The 25570-nt window shown below is 38.1% G+C and overlaps 1 protein-coding gene across 9 annotated transcripts in view; it reads left to right on the top strand.

The window, feature by feature from the left end:
• Window positions 1-25570, top strand: part of CACNA2D1 (calcium voltage-gated channel auxiliary subunit alpha2delta 1) — a 387883-nt gene that overhangs the window by 93616 nt on the left and 268697 nt on the right. The window lies entirely within an intron of this gene.

Genomic DNA, 25570 nt, shown 5'->3' on the forward strand with positions numbered 1-25570 from the left:
ATCTCAGAAAAGGTTTCTGATATCTTTTTGATGTGTTTGAGCAACGATCAGCCAAGTGAATGGGGAAGGTGATAAATGTTGATGTAACCAAGTTTTCATTTGGTTGTTGGAAGGAGGGTGTTTGCATGGAGCGATATTTTATATCGCCATGTATTAGAATGGTTTCTGCATCTAGGAAAGCCTCCTATGTTATGAATTGAAAACTTTAATAATAATGTAGCTAACTTTGTGAGTCACTTAATGCAAAGGAAAATACCGCTGTCTAAAAAAGGTAGGCATAGAAATACAAAGTGTAAAAAGTACTGAAGTTAAACTTTTTTTGATCTGCAGTCAGAACTGTTGCAATATTTACTCTTTGTAATATTGGAATAGAAGTCTAGACTCTGATATTTTTCCAATCTGCAGTTGTAATGGCCACTAAAAATGAGCACTACAGTAAAAGCCACTGGGAAACATTTGTGATCAGCAAATAAAATCCATAACAAAGGGCTTGGCAATTGCTTAGAAATTGTCTGTAGCTGCTTTCTAAGCCCCAACAGCAGTGCTGTGAGGAAGTATTTCACAGCAGCTCACAGCATACTAAAGGTAGGAGACTCAGGTAACCTGAGAAAGATTACAGATGCTTTTTCACAGGTTTTCTAAATGAAGACTGATACGCCAACTGTGGCAGTACTTGTGTTCCCTCTGAACTATTGCTGTGTCATGGAGTCTAAGTGAACTTGGTGTCAGATATATATTGCCTCTGTAATACATTTTAGAGCTGCATCCAAGAAGGTATAAAAATCCCTGACACAAGATATCCCAGCAACAGGTTAATTTTTACAGCATTCCCACTGAGCTATCTTTGAGATCACTTTGATGGTACTATCTCTTAAATGCTGGAGTACAAAATGAAAAAAAGCCCATGGTGTGTCATTTATTTTGCTTAAATTAAGCTTTATAAGAGAAAGGTGCCTATTCTAAGCTAGGGCTGTAGGCTTCCTCTGGAAAAATAGTCACTACCAGAGTAGACTGGAGGATTCATTTCACTCTCAGTACCTTCAGTGCTATTTCCCCTTCTGCAGCAGAGAAGAACATATGATCCTTTAAAATTTCTTTACAATTTAGGTCTGCGTTGCTTATCTACCTTGGGGATTGTTACTTGTTTAATGCTTGCAACCTTTTCTGCACCACTTTCATGCCCTTATTCTCTTTGAAAAGCTCAAGCCCCGATGTTCAAGAATAACTAATAATTCTTTCGTGTATTTGACAGGTTTTCCAAACTGATAAGCATTTAAAATTGGAATATATAGAAATAGGAGGCTTCAGTATGACCTGGAAAGTACAGCATTAGTTTTCATTAGCATCTTGGTAGGTAGTGGGTATCATTTATATCTGTGTAACTTCCCTAGGCACAAGAGGTTTTCCAGAATTAGACTTTTCACTATCAATTGAAAATCAAAACTGTAGAATTGTGTCCATTGGATGTCAATTTTGTCACTGGCAGAACCTAAGGAGGCATTCATCTATGTCCTTTCTTGTTAACTAGCAAAGATGGTGCCAATTGCAATGGATCTGTTGTTGGCTCAACTTGAATGTGCTATTTATGTGTAAGTCTAGCTCAAGATGCTTTTATGATGAGATCTTTGGACTTCCCGGGAGTTTTTATGTATTTATTTATAGGAAAGCAACCATCTGAGGTGAATTTAGGAAACATCTTCCCTTTAAGCTGCCAAAGTGTTGAAAAATGATGAAGAATGGGGAAGCTGATTTCACAGGATAGGATTTTATTCTGCAATCCCCTGAGTATCATTTTCAGGGGATCTTCATGTAAAAGAGTGTTCACCTGTAGAGGCTGAAAAGAAGGGCCAAAAGCCATTTACTGGGATGTATATATATATATATATATATATATATATACTTAGATGTGCAAGACATTACAGAATGGGATTTTTAGAGCATAGAAGAAAATTAGGCTCCTAATGCCCCCATTTTCAGTTGGAGGATGGCATCCAAGCACTTCTTACACTTGTGTATGTATCACCAGATGTTTATCTTCAGAATCATAAAACTTGAAAATCCAATCCAAGCTGCTTCTGAGTAAGCAGTTCTGGTCCCAAAGCATGGAGAATTTATTCCTATATTGGAAATATTGCAATTGCATTTTAATTAAGGGCATGGAGCCATTGGATGTATTGTAAATCACTGGTACTACCTGTGGTATGTGTTATCATTTCAGAGGCAGGGTTAGCCCCTGCTGAGGATTTTGATTTTCAATCCCTCTCCAATGTTGACTTGTTTCACTCTGTGGGCAGTGCAGGGAAACATATTGAACAGATGTTTTGGTCTGAAAAGGCAGCAACCAGACAACAGAAATGAACACGCAAACACAAGCAGGGAGTGTTCAGCAGGGATTCAGCTGTTTGAATTGGAAAGGATGAAAACATCCAAGGGGCAGCCACAGCAACAACTACATCATGTTTAAGAAAGGAAGAAAATAAGTGAATTCTGTCTGGATCTGCCTGTACGACAGGAACTTAGCTAACCGCAAATCAAGCTCTGTAAATATGCCGTAGACCAGCTATCTACGGCAGAGATGAAGGAAATGGGAGAAGGTTGCACTGCTATACACTGATTGATTTGCACCTCAGACCCTGGGGGTTGCTTTGTGGCCATATTCTGGAAGCTGAAATAATGCATCCATGCTAATTGTGAATGTCCTCGAATGAAGGCAGTATTTTAGTAAAAAAAGAAAAAAAAAACAACTGTTTAAAGAACAGGCTTAATAAGTAGCTTAATGAGTTGTAAGTTGGCTGACATTTTGATGTTGATGCCCTTCTCTCTGTTAGCCATGCTGCGATTGTTGTGTGAGCTGGAGGTGCTGTGCTGTGCTGTGACACCAGTAGATTGGTCAGACTGCCTCAAGTTAGTTTAAGGTGCATCATGTCATAGAATCATAGAATAATTAGGATTGGAACGGACCTTAAGATCATACAGTTCCAACCCCCCTACCGTGGGCAGGGACACCTTACACTAAATCATATCACCCAAGGCCTCGTCCAACCTGGTCTTGAACACTGCCAGGGATGGAGCATTCACAACCTCCCTGGGCAACCTATTCCAGTGCCTCACCACCCCAACAGGAGAGAATTTCCTCCTTATATCCAATCTAAACTTCCCCTGTTTAAGTTTTAACTCGTTACCCCTTGTTCTATCACTACAGTCTCTAATGAAGAGTCCCTCCCCAGCATCCCTATAGGCCCCCTTCACCGTTCTTCTTTCCAGGGAGGGGAGATTGGATTGATCTCCATGTTCAAAACCAGAGCAAATCAAGTATTTCCAGCTGACTTTTCCCCTGTTGTGTTTCTCTCTGTTTTTCTTTCTTTTTCTCCTCTGTTTTGTTTTATTTTGGGGGTGAGATTCTGATAACACATAACAGCCTGAGGACTGTATTTTTGTCCTACACCATTTGTACTTTTCAGATTGCTCAAAACAATTTTACAGAGTGGATATAGGGAGAAATGAAGTTAATATTGTCATTTGGATGTTTCTCTTTATTTTAAGGAATAGAGAGGAGAAATGTCATATTACCATAAATGGGGACATGGGTTATTTTTTTCTGTGTCTAAGCTTATAAAATGATGCATTGTGGTGGAGGAACAATACTTTTCACCCCTGTAAAAATGACATCAAATGATACATGTGGTATCTGCATGCCCTAAATACAACAAACAGCTAATCGATTAAAAGAAATCCATGTTGTTATCACCACAGCAATGCATGTTCACTTTTCACAATGTTATATAAAAATGAAAACCTTGTATGTTGCTTAATTCAAGCAAGATCTGGGTTCTGAAGAAAAAACAGAACAGGCCTTTATAACACCCACAGAGACCTTCAGGTAATTTGTTTACCTTCTGTTCATGGGAGTCAAGGAGCAGCATTATCATTAAAAGGATGAAGTGCATTCAGACAATTGGAACACCAGTAAGATGCTAATTAAAGAAATTGCAGAAAAATACCATGCTGTGTCTTTTAGTTCTACAGAGGAATTAAACCTGTGGTGTTTTTTATGAAAATAAAAGGGATTTATTTTGTTAACATCAGAGCTTAGTAAATAGACTCCCATGGCAGAATGACAGAGCACTGCATCCTTACACAGCAGTGGTTTAATATATCAATGTCAATTTAAATATAATTAAAATTGGTCTCAGGGGTCTGCAAACTGCTGTAAAGGTGCACAAGAAACACAAAAGAAAAGCCAGAAACATGGGCCGAAAACAAAGAAAACCAGCACAAGGAGATAAACAGCGGAGGTGGATTTGGGTAGAAGCAACAGTTAATTGGTGTGCAAGGAGAGGAAGATGAAATTTGAAATAGATGAGATCAGTCAAAAAAGATGAAAGAAGTAGAAGAAAACACAGGAGAAATTGATTATTTTTCCATGTTCATAGTCCTCTTGATCCTTGTGTTCTGTCTTTTATAATTGATCAGTAAATGATTCTTTATTAACTTTTCATTACAGGTATAAAGATTTTGTGATTAGTTTTGGGATCTAGAGCTTGGAGAGAAAGCAAGACTCAGGGCTGTGTCCATAAATCTTAACAAGATGAGCTTCAGATGGGTGAGAGCAGACAAGAAAGCAATTTCTGTTATGGTAGGGGAAGAGGACTTGGTGATGGTTTACCTGCAGATTCATGCAGGGGATTCATGAAGCTTGCAGAACAGAAGGTGTGAATGGCAACAGTGAACAGCTGAAAACCTGGTCTCGACAAACTGGCACCCTAATAAACTATACTTGGCACATCAGAAAGACGGGGGGGCACATAACATGCTGATTGACTTGACTGATATAGTCTTCATGGTGAAGGATGGGAGGATCAGGAAAAGACGTATTTTCTATAGGCATAGAGTAGATAGTCTCTGTATTAGTGTTTCTCAATTAGAAAAGGAGGAAGAAAGTTTTATACCCTGTAGGTTATGGAATTTTTAATATTTCACCATTAGTTCATAAGTCGAAACACTAAATCTAACTGAATATATTCCAAATACAGACCAAAATCTAAATCTGACATGAAAAGAGACAAAATAAATGGCATGTCAGGACTTAAATTGCTAGAACAGTAAATCCCATTGACTTTAAAGTGCATGAGCCTTTAGCACACTAATTAGATTTTAACCCCTTTAATAACAGGCATCAGACACTTAACATGATCTTTCAGTAAACGTTTTGAAGAAGCATATTTTGAAGAGGTAAGAACTGGTATGAACTGGAAGCTTGATTTGCCTTCTACTAGCAGGATCTTGATAAACTCCTCTCCACTACAGCTTATATAAAAGCTGTGGTAACAGAGACTAAAATACTGCTTTAAATCCTGTCTAGCCTTATCTAGGTTTTTGTGACTTACTAAAAGCTAGTAACTCATACAAAGCTGAGCAAGTCACCACTAGAAAAAGCAATAAAATATTAAATAGTCTCTTATTGATTTCTGAAGCGAGGATTGATGCTATAAGGCTTCAGTTCCTACAGATAAATGCTACTGTGATTTGGTATTTCACAACAGTGGGCATATTGGTCCCTCAAGGGAGACCATATTGTGGGGAAACATAATTACTCTGGCTCATTTCTTGCATTCACTTCTTTTGTTTTCTGGTTTCAGGTCTGGCTTGTTTCAGAGCTGAAGTTAGAAATCTATTAGAAAATTAAAAAGATAGAAATACAGAATTATGTTAAAAATATTATGGAGACACAAACCACTTAAAGTTGTCAGTGAAAATTCCAGTAAGTCTCATGTCCAAGCTAACTTTAGTATTTACAAAATTGGCTTAAGAAATGTTGGTTTTCTAGAATTCTGTGAAAGAAGACATTACTTCACATGTCAGGATGAGCTACTTGTGCTTGCAAATCAGTGGAACTTCTATAACTAGATGTAAATTACTTCACTGAAAAGTGAGGCTATTCAGTGGATATGAACATGAATGTGTCCTATATATCCTGTTTTAATGCTCATTTAATGCCCACATAATGGGATTTGTGCTTCAGTCATTTCTTTATGATGAGCTGATTAAGCCTTCTTGCTGGAGAGCAGGTTTTAGAGTATATGTGCCAATGCAGAGACTAGGACTGTTTGATCACACCTTCTTGTAAATAAACTGTTTCTGTGGTACAGATGTCTGCATGCATTAGGGGCTGTAGTGATAGGAGAAGGGGTAACAGGTTAAAACTTAAACAGGGGAAGTTTAGATTGGATGTAAGGAGGAAGCTCTTTACTGTAAGGGTGGTGAGGCACTGGAATGGGTTGCCCAAGGAAGTTGTGAATACTCCATGCCTGGCAGTATGCAAGGCCAGGTTGGACAGGGCCTTGGGTGGCATGGTTTAGTGTGAGGTGTCCCTGCCCATGGCAGAGGGGTTGGAACTAGATGATCTTAAGGTCCTTTCCAACCCTAACTATTCTATGATTCTATGGAGCTAGAAGCCTATGCAAGCTTGGCAAACAGTGGATAGAAATAGCCCTTCCTAGAGCATGATTCATTTAGTCTTGTTTGCATACCTATCTTGGTCAGATGAATCTCACCTTCCCTGTTTGTCTGCTGCTCTCTTTATCCCCTCTCTCCTTTAACAGACTGTAAATTAGAAAGATTAATGGGACACTACTACAGCCCCAAAGTTTAGGAACTAAGTCTAGTTTCTGCTGCTTTTCTTTGTGTACACACGGTTGATGTTATAGGAACGGTACAGACGAGCCAGCAAGTAAAGTCTAAGTGTCTTTCTGTATTACAACTCTGCATGAGGGTTTATGGGGACTTAGATGATTATCAGGCCCAGAAAAGTCTTGCCAGTTTAGAGAGAAGGATGTTGTGGGGGTCTGTGTCAAAGCCTTACAGAAGTCCAGACAGACGGTATAGGTACATCTGTATTATCACATAGTTATAGTTGAACAAAGAAGTAAAGAAGGCAACTGCTGGAAAAGCTTTTGTTTGTTTGTTTATTTCCAATGAAGATATAAAAGCGAAGCCTTTTTCTTATAGTTAGTAGAGATCCTAGAGCACATTTTAATGAGGTCATGACTCAATGTAGTCAACTAAGACCAATTCCATTTTAGGAAATTGGACCGTTCTTACTTTTCAGATAATTCCTGCAGTTCTGAATGAAAAATAGTATCTTTTACCTCCTCTTATTCTACCCTAAATAATGGTGTCATAGCGTATCATGGTATGGTTGCATGTTCAAACCATTTTCTGCTGCAGGAAGCAGCTGTATTTCAGTAGTCTGTGAAACATTTTTTGTTTTGTTTTCAAAGGGAAGGACCTATAAGCCTGATGTGATTTATTTCCTATTGTAAGATAGAGAACGTACTGTTGTATGCTCCTGAAATTAATATTTCAATTGTCTATTAATAAAGAAAATCATGGTAAATATTAACCACCCTTTATAGACTACAACCCCTCACCTGCAGTTCCCACTGCTGATCATATAGAGCAGTCCAGTAGGCCCAGAGCAATAAAGGTTCCTACAGCTTTATGAGAAAATTATCAGACCTGCCCTGGACATTTAGCTGTATATTAAAGGAGTGAATAAAGTAGAACCGATTAAATAAGTGAAAAGCTTGTACAGAGCCTCAGTCACAGAAAGGCATTAAGCTGGTGTACTGTGCAAACGTCGCTGAATTCTGTGTCTTGATGTGATTCAGTGCTGATGAGGTATTCCCCTAGCTGTCACTTTGTGCCACTGAGAGTCTTTGGCCTTTCATCAGTTAAACAGACTGAAGTGTCGCCTTTGGAAGATAATTACAGGTTCTCAGAGAAAATGACAGAGTTAAACCCTGCTGGATGGCACTTGTCTCACTTGAGAGAGCACAAAAAGCACACACAGGCCATGGGTTCTCTGCAGAAGGACCCCTTCCTGGGATAATGATAAAGCTTCATGTAGGAACGATGGATCTGGATAGGAATCTGATGGGGGAAATGCTGCTTAATCTTATGTGACTGGCTGTGCTAACCTTTCCAGAAGAGCAGCAGAGTTGATAAGGAAATGTTGAACAACAGGCAGCCTGTGCTGACTCCTTTTGGCAGGGGGGTGAACTTTGTGTTCCAAGTAACTTGATCGAAAGGGGATTTGTTGACTTGGACGCATTCTGGGAAGTATCCAAAAGTATTCAGAAAGCTGCTGTGAGACATACAAGTCTCTTGCAGGAGGTCCTTTGTAAATTCTCGTGTTTAATTAATGTTGTTGGGTTTACATACGCACTTAATTGGCATTGCATTGAGAGATGCTTTCTTGGTGGCTAGAACAGTGTGTAGTGCTTGTGTCTGAGTATGAGCCTTTGTTGAAGCCTGATTTGTTATTGTTTACATGATCACACCATACAGGGATATGGTTACTGAGGCAAATCTGATGAATACCAGGATGAGGTCAAATGAAATTAATGGATCTTTCCTGACTTGACCCATAAATCGCAGGGAGTATTAGAGTTCATGCACAGAGGACTTACTATTTTCAAGTTGCATTAAGGTCTTTCTGTATTATTATCTCCTTAGAAATTGGATCCTTAATTCAGAAAAGCTGCAAGTATTCTGTATTTTAAGAGGAAATTTACTTTTAAGTGTGATTCTCTGATTAGGTACTTCTTACTGTTTGTGACTTGAGGACACAGAGTAGTGTTGAAAACCTGTAAACCTGTTGCTACCACAAATGCAGAAAGGTAGAGAAACTGTCAAGCTGCAAGCGCATAGCTTTCATTCTGCAAAATTCTCCTTGGGGTTGTGCGTTTGTCTACAGATTAATACATATCAATCATTTACCAGCTCTGTTTGCTTTCAGAAAGCATACATGAATATAATATGAAAGAAGAATGAATCAATAAAGAAATCACAAGTACAATGATTAGCATTTTTTCAACTAATCTGTTAAAATGCAGGAGGAACAAGCAACAAAAACCAACAGAAAACCCCACCAAAAACGAAGCTGATAAATGGAATAAAAAGAATCACTGCCAAGATGAGTTGGTTGCACATTTCTGGTATGAATGCTGGTGAAAGACTTTTTGCTTCTGGAGAGACAGATGAGAAGTTCCGTTTGCGCAAATACATCAGATGGCAGCAAAATCACAAGCAATCTGATTAGTTCGACAAGTTGTCAATTTTCACAGATGCTCTCTTCAGGCAGGGAGCACTGATGGGTTTTGTGTTTGGAACACAGATGTTCAATTTACAATCTCTAAGTGAGATAATAAAAGTTCCCTGTCTCGCCAACCTGCGTTGGCGCAACCCCAAAAAGAGATAATAATGTGCTGCTGGTGCCTCTGCTTTTGTTTTTTTTGTCCAAGGGTGGTAAGACAGGAGAAAGGGGAATCTAAAAATAACAGATGCAAAGGCCTTTGTGCCATGTAATTGTGTTTGTGCTACAGAAGCCTTTGCTTCTCTTTATGTGTTTTAATATTGCCTATCTTACCTATTATGATGAAGGAAGTGTGATAAGAATGTTCATTATGGAAAGATATACAGTAAGGCGTATCAGGAGAAGAAGACTGGGCAGTAAAAACAATCTGTACTCTTCTCTTAAATTGTTTAGCAAGGTTTTTCAACCGACGTTAGATCAACCTGAAATAAAGAAAAGTGCTTCTGATGAAAGCAGAGGAAGGAAGAGAAAAGGCAGCATTTAGAGCTGGACAGTGCTAATTGGTTTGAATTGGCAATGAAGCATTTATATGCAGGAAAGAGTTAATGCCATTTTAGATCCATACCTAATGTCAGCTCAACTCAAGTCTTTCATCTAATTACCTTAGAATATTTTTGGCTGAATTCATATCTGATCCTCCAGCGTTAGGATCTGTTTCTGTGTATTTACCTCTGGGTTGGAGCCAAAACTACAGTTAATCTGTGGTCCTGAGTATCATCTGGATGCACGCTGCAGCTCACAAGAGCAGCTGTTTAGCAAGATGTGTGCCTCGAGTTTGCAAAACTTGTGTGTAAATATGTGGTTGTGTACACTTAGTGCTGTTTGGGGAAAAATGTTAAGATTAAATGAGTTCTTAAACTAGCAGAAAGTTTACCATTTCTTAATTTAGAGTTAATGAAGAAATCTCAAATAGGAAAACTGGTACTAGCCAAAGCTTGTTGTCAAACAAGAGGAAGAGGAATATGCACAAATCCTTGCTCCAGGTGATGTGCGAACACTCTCAAAAATCTTGTCAGGATTAAAGAATCAAAATAAATTGAAAATCAGTGGACACATGAGAGGTCATCTGATGTCATTTCAGACCTTTGCATCTCTTACTTCTCTTGTAGCTTTGATAGATTTTAGGCCACAACTTCAGCTCAAGGACACAGGAGGTAGAAAAGACAATGAAGACAGAGTTGCAGACATAATGTTCTGCTACTGGAATTCCTATGAGGTTGGAGGAATCCAACCAAAAGCAAAATGAAAGTCAAATTTATAGATTTTATTTCAACACAGCAGGAGAATGAAAAACAGATTAAAGGAGAGTTTTCCAGCACCGTATTGTCAAAGATCTTTGTAACATGTTAGTACAGAGCACTGTGCCTCTGAGAAGAGCAGGGGCGTTTTTGAGGACATTCTAGGTAATTTTTTCCATAGTACTTAAATCTTGTCTGTCAAAAGCAATTTGAGAAGCTTAAGTTTGTTGACTTGCTCTGTGACTTCAGGCTCCATATGAAAAAAAGTGGTGCAGAGTTTCTGCAAACCTTGGTCTGTCTTGAAGTCTCTTTAATAAGATTGCACTAAAAACCTGCATATTGACTAAGTCAACCTTCTTTTAGAATTAAAAATCAGTCCTCTATGTAGATTTAGATAGACCATGCACTCCAAAATGTTTATTGCGGAGCTAAATTGAGCTGTCTCTTATGCAAAGCATTGAGTGGGAAAGATTAGAACCTGTGGCCATTCTTACAGGCTTGATTTTAATATTCAAAATAAATTCTTTCTTTTTGATTAACTTGTTTAGAAATTCTGACTGATCAGTTAGGAATTTAGGAAGAAGTCATGTAGCAGCCAGCACTAGCTCCTAAGTGATTCTGCAGCAGCATCTGTTGATTTATGTTCCTGACAAAATTATTGTTTTTCAATATCAGGTTTTGACACATTAACTCTGTGCTGGTTTCTTCTGGTTTTATGTTTGTTTGTCCTGATCTGTTTCGAAAGTGATTAATTCATTGATCATGACCACAGTAGCATGTAACATGAACAAACCAATCCTGTCTGTGAGCATTAACTTCCATCCGTGTCTTGTTGTATGCTAAGCAATCTCTTAAACTAGTCACTCCTCTGGAAATCACAGTTGTCACTCTCCAAGCTACCTACTTTACTTCACACAAATACTTGCTCATAGCAGATTAGTGAAACTTGGGAATCCTGAACTCTTCTTAAGGGCTCTGTAAGAAAATGTGCTCTTTTAGGTAGAAAGTCTTTTGCCTAATTACTGCCAAATGTAATTGCCACTTACCTTCCTGCTCTGCTTGGCCTTATTTTTTTTTTTTCTCTCCCCCTTAATTTGACTCCTCATTATATTCCTGTTTCCTAGCATAGGAAGTCATGTCTTTCTCTTTTATGCTGCTTATCCTAGCCTAAGTCTTTATAATCAGGAGGAACCTCCAGAGGTTTCAATCCATCTGCCTCCATCAGCAGTTCCAAATCTTCCGTCTGTCTCTTTCTTATCTTTTACCTTTTTTTCCTCTCCTCTGTTCCCCTAATTTTTGACTTAGACTTTTCCATCTTTTCTGCCCACACAATCTCAATCTTTCCTCCCTTGGTACATTTGTCGCTTCAGTCCTCCTTTTTTCTCTGTGCCACTCCCAGGTGTCAGTTCAAGAGTGAGAACCTTACATGTTCCTCTAAATGCTGCTGTTAAATACAGACCTCATTGGCTCTTCTTCCTAAGGCTGAATAATATATAATTATTCATATGCCAAGCACAGCTATGTTGCAGTGACTATCAAATCACAGAAATGTTGGTAGGAAGGGAACTCTGGATTTCATCTAATGCAGTCCCCATCTAAGTGGGACTGTTACCAGCAATACAACCAGGTCAGCCACAGCATTACCTAGCCAAGAACTGAAAATGTCCAAGGATGGAGGGTGAATAGCTTCTTTGAGTCACCTGATTCCGAACTGCACTATTCACTTAGTAAGCATCTTTCTCCTAATGTATAACTTGAATGTTCTGGGCCTGTGACCATCCTCTTTTGAACCCTTTCTAGTTTCTCATCATCCCCTGTTGAACTCAGAAGAGTGCAGGTGGACATTACTTCAGAGGCAGCCCCACCATGACTGAGCAGAGGAGAATAAAAACTTCCTCTGATCTACTGGCTCCTTCCTCCTGGTGCAGCTGACAGGCAGTCTGCTGCCTTTTCAATGAGATCCAAGTGTTGGCTCAGTTTTGGTGTCTCCTCTGCCCCCAGTTCTTTTCTGCAGGGAACTCGTAGCTGGTGAGTTCCCCTGTGGTGCTTCTGCATAGGATTATCCCATCCTAGGCACAGACCTTTGACCTTGTCCTTGTTGATCCAGAGGATATCTCTTTTGATTCAATTTTGAAGTTTCTTGGAGTCTTTTTGGGTTGAGGTTTTGGCATTCACTCTGCCTAATTTAGTATCACCTTTAAATGCAGTGAGGATGTACTCTGTCTCATCGTCCAGGTTGTCAATGAAGATATTGAACAACGCTGGCCTCACTATTGACCCCTCGTGCTCTGCTTGTTACCAGCCACCAATTACATAGCAAGTCATTGATTACTGCCTTTCAGCCTGGCAGTCCCTCTCTTTCCTACCCTGCAGTACAATACAATCCTGATTCTTCACTCTCCTGTTCTGAATTTTGGGAAGGAAAAAGTTAAAATCCCTGTGGAAAGAGTGAGAAAAGTCTTAAGAAGTTTTGAGACGAAGTTGGGAGAAACAGGAATCAAAGTCCTAAATCTTGTCTTCTAACTGCTAATAAGAAAATCAAGGAATAGACACTTCTCTCCCTCTCCCCCCAGGAGGTTGTAACCACAATTTTTAAATTCTATTATATTTTTATTGATACTAGAGACATTTTTAAGGTAACATCTGCTTCATTTCCACAGCTGATCAAGATGTTATTAACAGCAAGCACTGCAAAACTCTTTGTTTGATAGTGGTTGCTTTTTATGGAATATTTAAGTAATTAAATACCTCAAAAGGTCACTGCCTTAGATTGCATTTCAAAAGATATATGGGAATTCATAGAGAAAAAAAAACTATGGATTGTTTGGCCTCCTTCATTCATGGACATTCACTTATAGTACTTGGTTATATATAGTGCTCTTGGTTATGTCACTGAGCCAAAGAGCAACCGTCGCAAAGAAAAAGACCCTGTCTTCTTTTCATGTCTCTGCAGAAGCAGGCTAAATGAGTAGCAACTTCTCTATCCTGCACTCAAATAATTCTCCACTTTTGATTTCAGTACTTACCTTTTAGATTGCAGAACCTCTCTTCTGTGCTTTCATAAAAAAAAAAATACGTATTTTTCTTATTCACAGTCCCCCTTTTTTTCTTGTAATTAACAAATCTTTTCATCTTTGACTCTGTTTCTGAGCTGTGTTGTGGCTTGTGTAATGCTTTTTAAGTCCTTTAATAAAGTTGAGTCATTCAGGATTCCACATTCCTCAGGCATAACGGGATTTTGCTGCTCTGCCAGGCTGCTCGTGCTGGAGAGCACATTGGGATAAATCCTCTGGTTTTTTTCTGTTGCTGTCACAAAGGGTTGTGTGGGAATAGAGTTATTCCACTTTCAGTACTGGTCTGTGATCACACATAGTCATGATCTGACAACCTTCCATGGGGAAGATGAGTTGTATACTTTGGAACCACTACATTTCTAGGACCTCATTGCAGAAGATAATAACTCACACTTATAAAGCTTCAGTAGTACAGTAGAATGGGATCCTCTTGCTAATGCAGTGTCAATCAATTTTACTAAGCTTCAGTGCTTGTTTGTGCTTTCAGTTGTAAGTTAATACCCAGCAGACTTTGTTAGTTGAATTATTGATAAAGCGTTTTGTTCCATGTAAGGATGCAAACTCAGTTTTGAATCGCAAAGGTAAGAGAATGCCCTGTGCTCATTCCCAAGATGTTGTTGTGAATATGTATGTTGGAACTTAATCACAAAATACAATTGCTTTTACTTCAGCGTTACAAAATATGATTAATGAATGAGATCATTAAATATTAAGTTAACAGGGAAGCTCTTATTTTGCACCTAACTCGAAAGCCTTTCTGTCCATGGTATATGAGAGTTAGCCAGGCTGCAGCAGGAGTAAATACAACCTTCAAAACGAAGCGCATAGTATCTCACAAACTCTAATTTGTAAACTCAACCAATAGTCCCTTTTTCTTTGAGTACAGAATTGAATTTGTCATCTCTTCCAAGCAGTAAATGAGGATAAATCTTGCATTTTATTTCATATGTAAAGGACAAAGCTTAGAGGTTCTGAGTCTAAATGGGACCTTTACTATGGTGTGGTCCCAGTCCAGCTTATAACAGAAGCTTTAGGGTATCCCTTAACATTTCTCAAATGATGCTTGCAGCCAGAGGCCAAGGATATGCCCCGGCTGCAGGCTATGCTGCAGAATTATGCAGAAAGAATAAACATGAGTTTCAATCTAGAGCCTCTGTAATTGAATTAAAGTGAATGAGAAATGAAGAAAGTGAATTTGTTGTTGCAGGTAATTCATATATAATTACTACAGATATTTTACAGGAAATAGATCTTGTGAAATCATTTTCAAACTTGGCACTTTTTTGTGTGACTTCTGTGTTTTCTTAGGAATATGTACATTTATCATTTGCAGTCTTAATAGGGATTATGTGAGTTCATGACAATAAGGTCTTGTGACGTGTTTGTTTGCTAAAGAATGAGGAAAAGGGTGGTAACAGTTATAGAAATAGCTAAAAATTACATTATTTTTCTAAAATACACTGAGATCCTTAATCCTGCAGGTTCACTCAGGGACCTGTTCATGCTGGATCTTTCAGTCACATTCTCTTCCAGTGAGTATCATGGCAAGGGCAAGGCTTTGTATATCAGGACTGTGTCCTTCAAAGTGCTGCAGCCAGTGCCTGAGGTAACGCCTTATGCAGGAGACAGCAGAAGGAGGGGTTTTGCTGGGGGAATTAACGTTACAGGCTGTTGTGAGTAAAGTGACTGTGCTGCACTGTGAAAATGTGTGAGAGCAGAAAGCGGGAGACAGTTTTATGAGGCTCCTGGTCACTGTATGAGATCTGAGATGTCAGAAAACATGAAGGCTGTCCTAGCAGGCAAAGGCAGGCAGCCATGAGCTCTGCTACTCTGGTTTGTAGGCTGAGCTGTTTAGACACCAATTAGATAATGGAGGAAAAAGAAACTTATTTTTCTCCTGATGCCTGGTGAACTTGTCAGAAGCCGTTTTCTGAAGGGCTCTGAACACGATGGCACAATATTCACCAAATGGGGCATGCGGTTGTGGATTTCAGATGGAGTCATTAATTTATTTGCTTGTTTTAAAAGATGTGTTTACACTTCTATTTTCTTGTCTTAGGCACATGGGAAATTGTGGGGATTATTTCCTTCCTGAGAAACAATCATAGCTTCTTAGTGAGTACACATAGGTTTTCATTATTCTTCAGTTTGCATGTTCATTTAAAAGCAGAATTGACTTGCTTAGGATTTCTCAGACATCCCTGTGTCAACACAGACTATTCCTACAACTTGTATTGGAACTTTCCAGAATTCATGGGCAGGAACCTGTGTCTTTGCAGAGGCAAAACCCCTCTGAAGTGTGAGATAAGAACATAAGAACATCAATTGTGGGTATGAACCCCTTCTCTCTGAGGCTTGTAGCTCAGAAACCACACTGCTTCTATCACAGAACTCCTTTCTTATGCATTAATCTAATTAGTTCTTACACATTTTACTGTCCTCATAATTATCTTGCCACTGTAGATATAATATTCCTTATTGAATGGGGAATGAAATTTTGGACCTCTTTCTTTGTATCATGGTTGTGTTACCGTCTGCTCCCGTAGCCACTATCTTTTCAGAAGGGCCAAGAAAAAATAATCACTTATAGATGTTTCAAGAACGTTTCTGGTTTATATTTTATTTTACATTAAAAAATTGTTACAACAGTTTCAAATTCAGCTGCTTATATCTGCTTTCTCTCTGATGTATTTTATCTGTCTTCCAGTTTTCAATGTGTTTTTTTAGAAAAAATGCATTTTTTAAAATACATGTTTTGAGGCAAACATTCCAGGTAAATATTCTTTTAAAATGTGTGCAAAAATTGAACTGAGCACAAGGTAAGGTCTTATTTATAATTTTACCCTTTAGATCTTTTGAAGCCAGGAAGCTTCAATGCGGAGCTTTCACAGTAGCCAAGTGCTTTTATGGCAGGTGATTTCTGGGCTTGTGGGTCTCAGCGTGACTCTGCGGTGGGTACATACTGCTGGGAGGTTGAGGAGATTATAACCAGGAAGGCGTGTTTTCACCATTGGGAGGAATATGCTCTTTGCTAGGCTCACATTTTATAGGGATTATTGCCTTACAAGACTCCCCGAATAAATAATAACAACAATGCTAGTAGTAGTAGTAGTAGTAATAGCAGTAGTAGTAGTAGTAGTAGTAGTAGTAATAATGCCGTGTTGACCATACCTACTTTTAATTCTCTCTAAATGGAAGTTAAGCATAATGTAGCTTACACACTTTAAGAGATACCTGGGGTCAAGTTTCCTTAGGGTGCCTGTGTAAACAAACTCTTGATCTGTCTTTTTGGTTTTGGGTTCACTTCATCTCCAAAAGTGAATGGGATTTTTTGGGGAGAGAGAGGACTTGATTTAGAGACATTCCTCTGGGTTATGAACTCTCCCACACCATCTGAAAAGTGAAAAAAATAAATCTTTTGCCATTTAAAGCTGATGTTTTCTGAACAGATGGTGAGATTTCAGCCCTGGGTAATCTAGACCCATGTTGAAAATCAAATTCAAATGCCAGATCTGAAGCCTGCTATGAAAGTTCACATACACAAAGGAAGACATGCAGAAGTTCACTGTATTCTCTTTATACAGCTTTAAGCTGTATGGCAGTCTTTAGCCTTCTTATATTTTAAGTAATGAGATGACAGGAACTTGTTCAGGAAGCAGAATCTTCCAGCCACCTGGTATTATGTTCTGGCTTAACCATTAAACTTTGTACCAAGGGCTTCCAGAGTGCAAAGTTTATATTTACTTGCACAGTAATAAACGATTGATGTTTGTAATGAACTTCAGAATGGATATACTGGACCAGCTCTCAGCACCCCAGAGAGTTTATCTGATGGACATTTCTTAAAATGAAAAATTAACTACTCTGTCAGACCAAATCTAACCTTTGCATTAAAATACATAATGTGTTCTCCTGCAACATTGGGTGTTTTTAGGTGATTTTTATTGGTTTTGTGGGGGTGATTTTGAAGGGGGATTGTTTTTTTCTTAGTCAAGAGAAATAGAGGGACTGAAGATTTGAAGTTTATACAGAACATAACTGTTACCTCACTATTCAGAATAGATCCCCACGTTTCTGATAAAACCAGTCTTGGGTACAAGGTACTGAACAATAAAAGAACAATAGTAGTAAAATGAACTGCTTCCAGTGTCATTCAGTTCTGCCTGAAATTTAGAATTAAGAAGGGATGTTTTTTTGTAAGGAAGGGGAGAGTTTTTGCCAAGTCTTAAGACAAGGTGAGATTTGAACAAACTCTGAATCACATATATTCGTTGATTTGGGGCATCACCAGTGCACAAAACACTCAAAATACTAATTGAGGTTGTGGGAAAGCACTCATAGAGTTATTCTTCAAGAATACAGCCATTGAACGCTTTGGCATAGTTAGTATCTGTCTCTGTGAAGAACTTAGCCCAGGAGGAACAGTCTGATGCAGGTGGTATTTATAACTGTTATAGGCTTTAACATAGTCTAAGGAATGATAAAATAAATATTTGTTATTTTAAAACTTTTTTTCGGTTGGCTTTCACTAGAGCCCTGTGCTTGGAAAAAAACAAATGTGCTTTATGCAAATTTATGCTTAAGAACAGTCCTAATGAAGTCTATGTGAAAATGGAATAATGTAAAAAGGAAAACATTAAAGCATATATTATACATGAAGTTTTGTTGGATGGGGACCTGTGTGTGCAAACGGAACAATGGCCCAATATTTAGAGCTTTAGTCCCAGTCATGGGGAATGTTGGTTGAAAATGTTAATTTGCTGCAGATTTCTTGTGTGGTTTCAATATAATTGTATGTATATGTCCTGGGTATAATTCATTTCAATATAATAATATATTTAAATATAACTATTTTCAATATAAAATTGTCCAAGTAGATGGTTTTCTAAATTAGTCATATCTGCCTCTTCAAATATTTAAGAGACAAAGATATTTCTAGGAAATATCTGGAAGCGCCCTCTCTTTCTGTAGTGCGAGAATGGATAATTAGTTCAAAGACACCTAATGTTTAAGCAGGTGAAGTTAGATACTTCACTTATGGTATCTTCTGCCCAATTCATTATAACTATTCTGGAAGTGTAGACAAATGAAATCTTAGAGCATATCCTCTCTGTCATGTTCCTTATTTTTCAGAAGTGTTCATAGGTGGGGTGCTAAGATGACATATGTGACCCCAGTACATTGAGCTATTTCTGGCTGCCTTCTCCCTAATGTCATGGGATGTATCAGTAATCTTGGAAGAGGAAATACTTTGCTGTGTTACTTTGCAAGGGTTTGGTGAAGATCACTTCATTCAATATTCAGTCGAGGTGGCCACACCTACCCTGGGTACAGGCAAACAACATTACTGCCTGTTAGCTTGCGTCCCCCATTCCCTTCCCACAGACCTAAGAGTCTACAGGTGATGAAATGGCAACATGCGTGTAAGCCTGGCCCCAAGGTAGGTTGGAATATATGTCTACATCAAAGCATTTGGAAATGTTCCTTGTCAGCAACTATATCACAAGATTTGGCAAAACTAAAGATGATCTAGTGGTATATTTTCCTCACTTTTGTAAACTAGTGCAGTATCTGGATGTAAAACAAGAGAAGTCACAATACATAGTCTCAGATTAACTTCTTAAATCAAATGCACTGCATTTTGTAATGCAGGCAGTTCCTGTACCCTTCTGATTAACCCATAGAATTGTAGCAGTTTATAATTTTCTTCCATAGAATGCCATTGATGCAGCTTTGACACAATGAGCTTTGGCCTGTGTAGCAGCGTGGGCTGAATTCTCTAGCCTGAAATCTAAGATTAGAAATGTGGAAGCCCACAAGCTCGGTATATGGTGTCAACATATAATACTGTTTCAGGAAGGAATCAAGACAAACCAAGTAGCTGCCATTCAGAATAAATCCCAGGGATTTTGGGCAAAAGCCACAGTCAGCTTGGATTGCTTATTATTTTTGTAAGGAACTTTTAGAAAGAAATGCATTAATATGCACATTATAAATCCAACCCCACAGGTCACAGAGAGTTTGCAATTTGCAAGTGCTTTAGGAATAGTTGTGAGAGCTTGGAGAGGAGGAAGGGTAGGAAGTGTCAGTAAGAGAAATAGTGCTGTAGTGCTAATGAGCAGATGCTCTGCTGTGTATTGAGAGACCTTCTTGCAATTAAAAAATAGTTGCAGGTAGGAGGAGATCATTCAGCTGTCTATGTGCTGTCACTTGTACCTTGACCAGCTTTTGGTATGTCACATGCATTTTGATAAAAGCAAGAAAGGGAAAAAATGTGTCTGTAGCTGGTGGTTGATTTAGCAGTAATGTTCTTCGCAGTAGAAAAGTGAGACCTGGGTGCAAAGAGAGCTGCAGAAGTTCTATGCTCGTAGAAACCAGGTGTCATTCATATGATGGTAGCTAATGGTTTCCTCCTGAAGTTCTGGCTTGTCTGTGTGTAGGGAAACATTAATGTTCTCTGGAGGAGGGCAGAAGGGCAGTTTCTGTCTCATCTCTTCAGGCAGTGAGTCACAGGGGAAAACAGAGTAGCCAATATTGGATTTCCAAGCCCTTAGCAAAGAGTTCAAAGAGGAGAAATAAGGAGCAAGAATCAAAAGTATAAGTTCTTCTGTGGCTTGTTTACTCCACTCCGTTGTGGGCAGGGCAGCATGCAAAGACACAGGGCTGGTCCCATCAGCAGAAGAGGGGTCAGCATGGTCAAGTCATCCAGAGCAAGGGCACATCTCAGTCATGTGTGTACCTTCTGGAATGGGAAAGTGGGCAGAAAATAAACAGATTCCAAAATTATTGTCTTCAGCTCTAACCTTGTATGTAATGCTGTCATACTTACTAGAGAAACACTTCCAGGTGTTAGAAGGAGGTGCATCTTGCATGGGCAGAATAGTTCAGTGAGAGTCACTCAGTTGCTGCAAGCATTGCTTGATCCAACATACGCACTTTTCCTCTACCTTTCTTTATTTGTCTCCAGGTTGGGGGGGTTATAGCATAATTAGAAATTGAATTATTTATGAGGAGTCATTAAAATGTGCAGCTTGCAGATTAATCAAAGACAGGAGACATGATATGAAACTGCCTTTTCCTCTGCTGCTTTTGCTTATAATGACTGCAGTGAAGCCTAGATAAAGCATCCTGAGCACTGGAACAAAAAAAATGAATGCTCTGCAATATTACCTGTGTGTGTGCAAATACCCATGTGAGTGTTGGGGGGATATCAAAATTACAGCTGGGAGATTAACCAGCAGAAGGGTATTCTGAGGAGACAAAGGGAAAGGGTAGGTCATGACTCATTATGCAGCTTTGGAAATCAGAAAATGTAACGTCTCTGCCAACTGGAAGAATTTATGAGACTAATGAAATTTAAAATCAGTGGGAGCTCATTTGATAGCAATAAGACATACAGTATTCTACTAATATTATGAGGAGTCTGTCTCAAAATAATGTAGGGGGCCTTTATTTATATGCTGCTGTGATACTAAGGATGTATTTCTAAGTAGATAATCTCTACCCCTCTAATAAATGAGATTCAAGTCAAAGAAAGTTAAACTTTGTAACTGCCTATTTTTGTCTTAATGAAACTTACTTATCTGAAGGTATTCTGAGAAAAAAACACATCCATGCCACTGAAATAATCTCTTTAACACTGGCTTCTTGTTTATTTTCAGGTGCAGTTTGGGCACTGATGTTAGTCCTTTCAAAGTTTGGTCTTTGTGAGAAATCATGTTTTTTTGCTGTGATCACTGGTGAAGCCAGGTCACCTGAATTAGTAACGCTAGCAGTTCCTATATATTATTAGAGGTGCTTGTGGCCTTAATCATAGATTTCCTGGATTTGGGTGTATGGTGAAGGGATGGAAAGGGAGCAAGGATGAACTTTTTTCTCCTAATTTCTAGTATAAATATTTTTCCATATATCTTATTTTTAAGTGCATTTTCATGCTCTAAGCCTAATAAAAGATGGGTCATTAGTATAATAATCAGCACAAATATGCTTATGAAAGGGCATATGGAGGAGCTGGGGTCTTTTACAGAAGGTACTTGTGTTGGGATGTCACGTATTCAATTTGGTTATCCTGGCAAATAACAGCAAGCCATCCTCTATGGAAAGAAGTGGTACACAACTGCTAGCTCAGGTTTGGAGTCACCATGAAATGGAGTATGTGTGATATCATCTTGAAGATGCATTAATTCAATGCATTGCTTTGGTGCTTGTAATCCAGGTTTCCTGCATTTCTCTTTAAATGTGTATGCTGACCAGAAGGTAAAGAGCCCCACTCATATTTTTTCATCAGTTTTTAAATTCCTCATTGAGCCATGATTGATACAACCTAAACCCCTCTATTTCATTTCTATTCTCTATCCCAGATACATTTTTGTTGTTACATTGGCAGATGTACATGAACATACGGGAAGAAACTGCAACACATTTTAAGCCCATGCTAGCTGAGAGGTAGTAGTATCTTGTACAATAAGAATACAGATGCATCATCCTATTAATATAAATTGTTTCAATTCAAGCTTAGTAGGAGCAAGTAAAATAATTTCTGATTGTCTTCACTTGTTTGCTCACAGTTTACAGTGAATGCTTCCATGGCAATTAATGGTTTAGTCTATATTAATAAATAATTGCCATAGCAAACACCAAAAAGGTCATTTCCTGCTCAGACGGTATACTCATCTGTTTCCATCAGTGAGATGTTCAATGAGTATTCACAAGCTGTTACTATTTCTAGCTAATCAACATTTACAACAAAGGCTTGTGCTTTGGATTGTTTTTGATTTTTGGGTGTCCCACATACAACAGCATTAAAAAAACCTGATATTCAAAAGGAGCAGCCCGATTGACAGCCTCATGCCTGCCCAAGGTTCTGTGGATAACTGCTTTAAAATCCAATACTAAAAATGATAACTTGAGCCTCTTCCATTTACATGTTAACCGGTATTAACACCAGCTCAATAGCATCATCTTTTGGGGTCATTTATATGCATTCAAAGTATTAGTATCTCCATGTTGAATATCTCCACAGTATTTAATATTTCCACAATTCTCATGCATAAGCCTAATGCATCCGTTTTTCTACTTTTCTTTAAGAATGATAAAGTTCCCTCCTTAGGGTCAATTCTGCCACATTACTGGGATTTTTTTGCAACCGTGTGGCTTTGATAATAGTTTCATGCAGTTTTGTTATATATGTTTACCTTCCTTAATTATAATTTCTGCAGACAATTTGCATATTAAATTCCCATTTTTAACTTGGTATATCATTTTGTTACTGTGCTATTAACATAGCAATATGAATATAATATTATTTCTATTTGTAAAATTAGTGTGCCAGGTTACAAGTAGGCATGATGTTGATTTTGTACCTTTTTTGATAGGCAGGATATTGGTATTGCACCTTTCTTGATATTTTTTTCCCCAGTTTTTACAATTATTTTCTTGATATGTTATATTTTATGGTACCTTTTTAAGAAAAATAGTATAGGGAATAAACACAGTTAATGTAAAGGAACACAGACCATGTTCATTCTGTCATACTTTAGCCTAGCACATGAGAGGTGACACAGGGCTTAAAACAGTGTTTGCTATAAAGTTTCTAGAGTTTGTTTTTTAAAAACTATTTTTCCAAATTATTCCCTCTTTATATCATTCTTTTTCCTGAAACAACTCTTTTTTCTGCATGTTTTTTCTTTATTAATGATATTTTCCTTAATCATCAAAGGAGACAACCTCAATATACAGAATGCAATAAATAATTCAAATTCAGGACAGACTTTAGAAATGGTGGATTTCACTGGTGGAGGTTTTGATTGTTTCTTTTTCAAATAACAGCATCAACCTGCACTTTCATACTTTTACAATGCATTATATAAACACAGTAAAGAAAGATGGCCACTGTTTCTAGTGTAATAATGTTAACACATAAAAATAAGTTGTTACATAAGGGAAAGGTACAATTTAAAAATAAGGAAAAAAGTCCAAGGAAAAATAATAGGATATTCTAAGAATTGATTGGTAATTTTGGGAGCGTTGTTAAAGGTGTTTAGTTTTTTGAAGAACAAATCATATCTCTATAGAACATTTACTTCTTTTTTCTATTTGAGTGCCCTTCTGGTTTTGTTACTGAGCTGTATAAGTGAAGCATCTCTTTCAAACTAATAATCCTTCAAATATGGCATACTTGCTAGTATGCAAAGTAATAAAATTATAGATGTTAAAAAAGGCCTTCTAGTTTTTATCTGTTCATGAGATAGTTCATACTTTCCAGACTTCGCCTTTTTTTTATATGTTTATTTACAGAACCATGCCAATAACAAGCAGATGACTAGTAGTGGATATTAGAAAGGATACTTAGTGCTGCTTAATAGGATGCAGTGCTAGGAGTCCCCAGGAAGTGCCCCAGCAGTGTGAGTTACAATCCCCTTTCATGATTTGGGATATGGCCTACAACATCTTTTGCCATCTCTCCTCCTAGTTATGTGCAGGTTTTCCATGTGAGAAGAAACAAGCTGCCTCCTTGCCCTGTGATTCATGCTCAGAATAATTTTTTTGTGTAGGGAGCTTAGGGCTTTACAAATGAAAAGGCACTAGGTGAATATTAAGTCTGAGGACTGCTGCATAAATTGAAAGACTTGAACATCTGTGGTACTTTCTCCTGTATTTCTGGTCTAGCAAGTTGCATATAACTCATGAATTCTTGTCCTCCTTATGAATAATGCCAACATTTATGTGTTGTACGCTTATATTTTTAAATTATTCCTACAGTCTGTCAAATCCAGTTAGGTACATCCCACATTTGCTTTTATTTATCTACAAAGTGCAGTCTCCTTCTTCATTGCAGTTGGGCTGCCAGCATGGATGGAAACCATCCTGAGACGTATATGAATTTAAATGGCAACAGAATGACTGGCACTAGGTATGTGTTTTTAGTGTCAAGGCTATAGTAAAGTATATCATTAGTTGTTAAACATAGTCTGCTGTCGGCTCAGTGCCAATGTGCTATCTTATGTGCTGTGCCAAACCTTGCTGAGAACCTAGCATGTTCTGTAGTTCAGTTGCATATTTTCTCAGTTGTAACTGCAGAAATGAGAAACCAAATGTAGTGACACAAAATAACTTCTGAGCCGTGTGAATGCTGGATTCCACTGACATGGAAAACAGTCTTTGGGCCTGGAAAGTTCCTGCTGTTCATATTCCTTTGGGCCTCGTTTGTCCTCACTCACCCGTTCTGAGTAAATGGGAGTGAAATCATCTCTGAGTATCCTTCTCGGATCCTTGCTGATTGTGAATGACTGTGGTGGCTTCTTGCCAGTTACTTCCCACAGTCACAGCAAAAATAGGAATACAGGAATATAGGAACAATGGGGAAAGTTATGCCTTAGATTAGTATCTCTTTGTGTGGGGTTTTTCCTACCACCTGGTGGGATAGAAAGTCTCTTGTTACATTCCTTTGTATTGCTTTTCCACCTTGCTTCTCCATCCTTCTCTTGTAAGGGTGCAGGTGAAGGAAGGTCATTGAGTGCTCTTCACACATTTGCTGCAGAGGATGGGTAATCTGATGCAAAGAAAGGCCATTTCACAAAAAGTTTTTGCATAGTTTGGTCCTGCAATTGCAGGAGTTAAGGAGTAAGACTAAATGGTGAGTCATTTAATATTGATTTTAAAAAAGTCATTGTAAAATTATTCTGCCTCAATAATTTTGTAAGGGAAGTTATTAAAATCATAAAGTAATTTAATTTAAAGCAGGGATTCAGAAAGTGCTGGAGATAATAGTGTAAGCAGTACTTTTAGCAGAAATTGTCTTACTAATATACTATTTTCTCTATCTGATTTTCCATATTCTGTGTAATGAAACATTTTTGATATACTGTCACTCTTTTGTGTGCTCTGTATTAAGTTTAATAAAACAGGACTATAAAAGTGAGCTAAGTTTTTATTTAAATGCATTTTATGATTCTGTTGCATTGTCAAATAGTGTAGTCATGAGGTGAGACAGAAGGCTGGTATATAGCAGGAAGGAATGACAGAATTTTGTCTGCAAAAGCAAGGATTTACCTAGACGTAGATATCAGTAAGTGAAAGAAAAAATATTTTTATCTGATGAT

This window comes from Pezoporus flaviventris, unplaced genomic scaffold (assembly GCF_033815535.1).
Source record: "Pezoporus flaviventris isolate CSIRO_AGI_PZ_B2104156 unplaced genomic scaffold, CSIRO_AGI_Pfla_v1 ptg000045l, whole genome shotgun sequence".
NCBI lineage: Eukaryota > Metazoa > Chordata > Aves > Psittaciformes > Psittacidae > Pezoporus > Pezoporus flaviventris.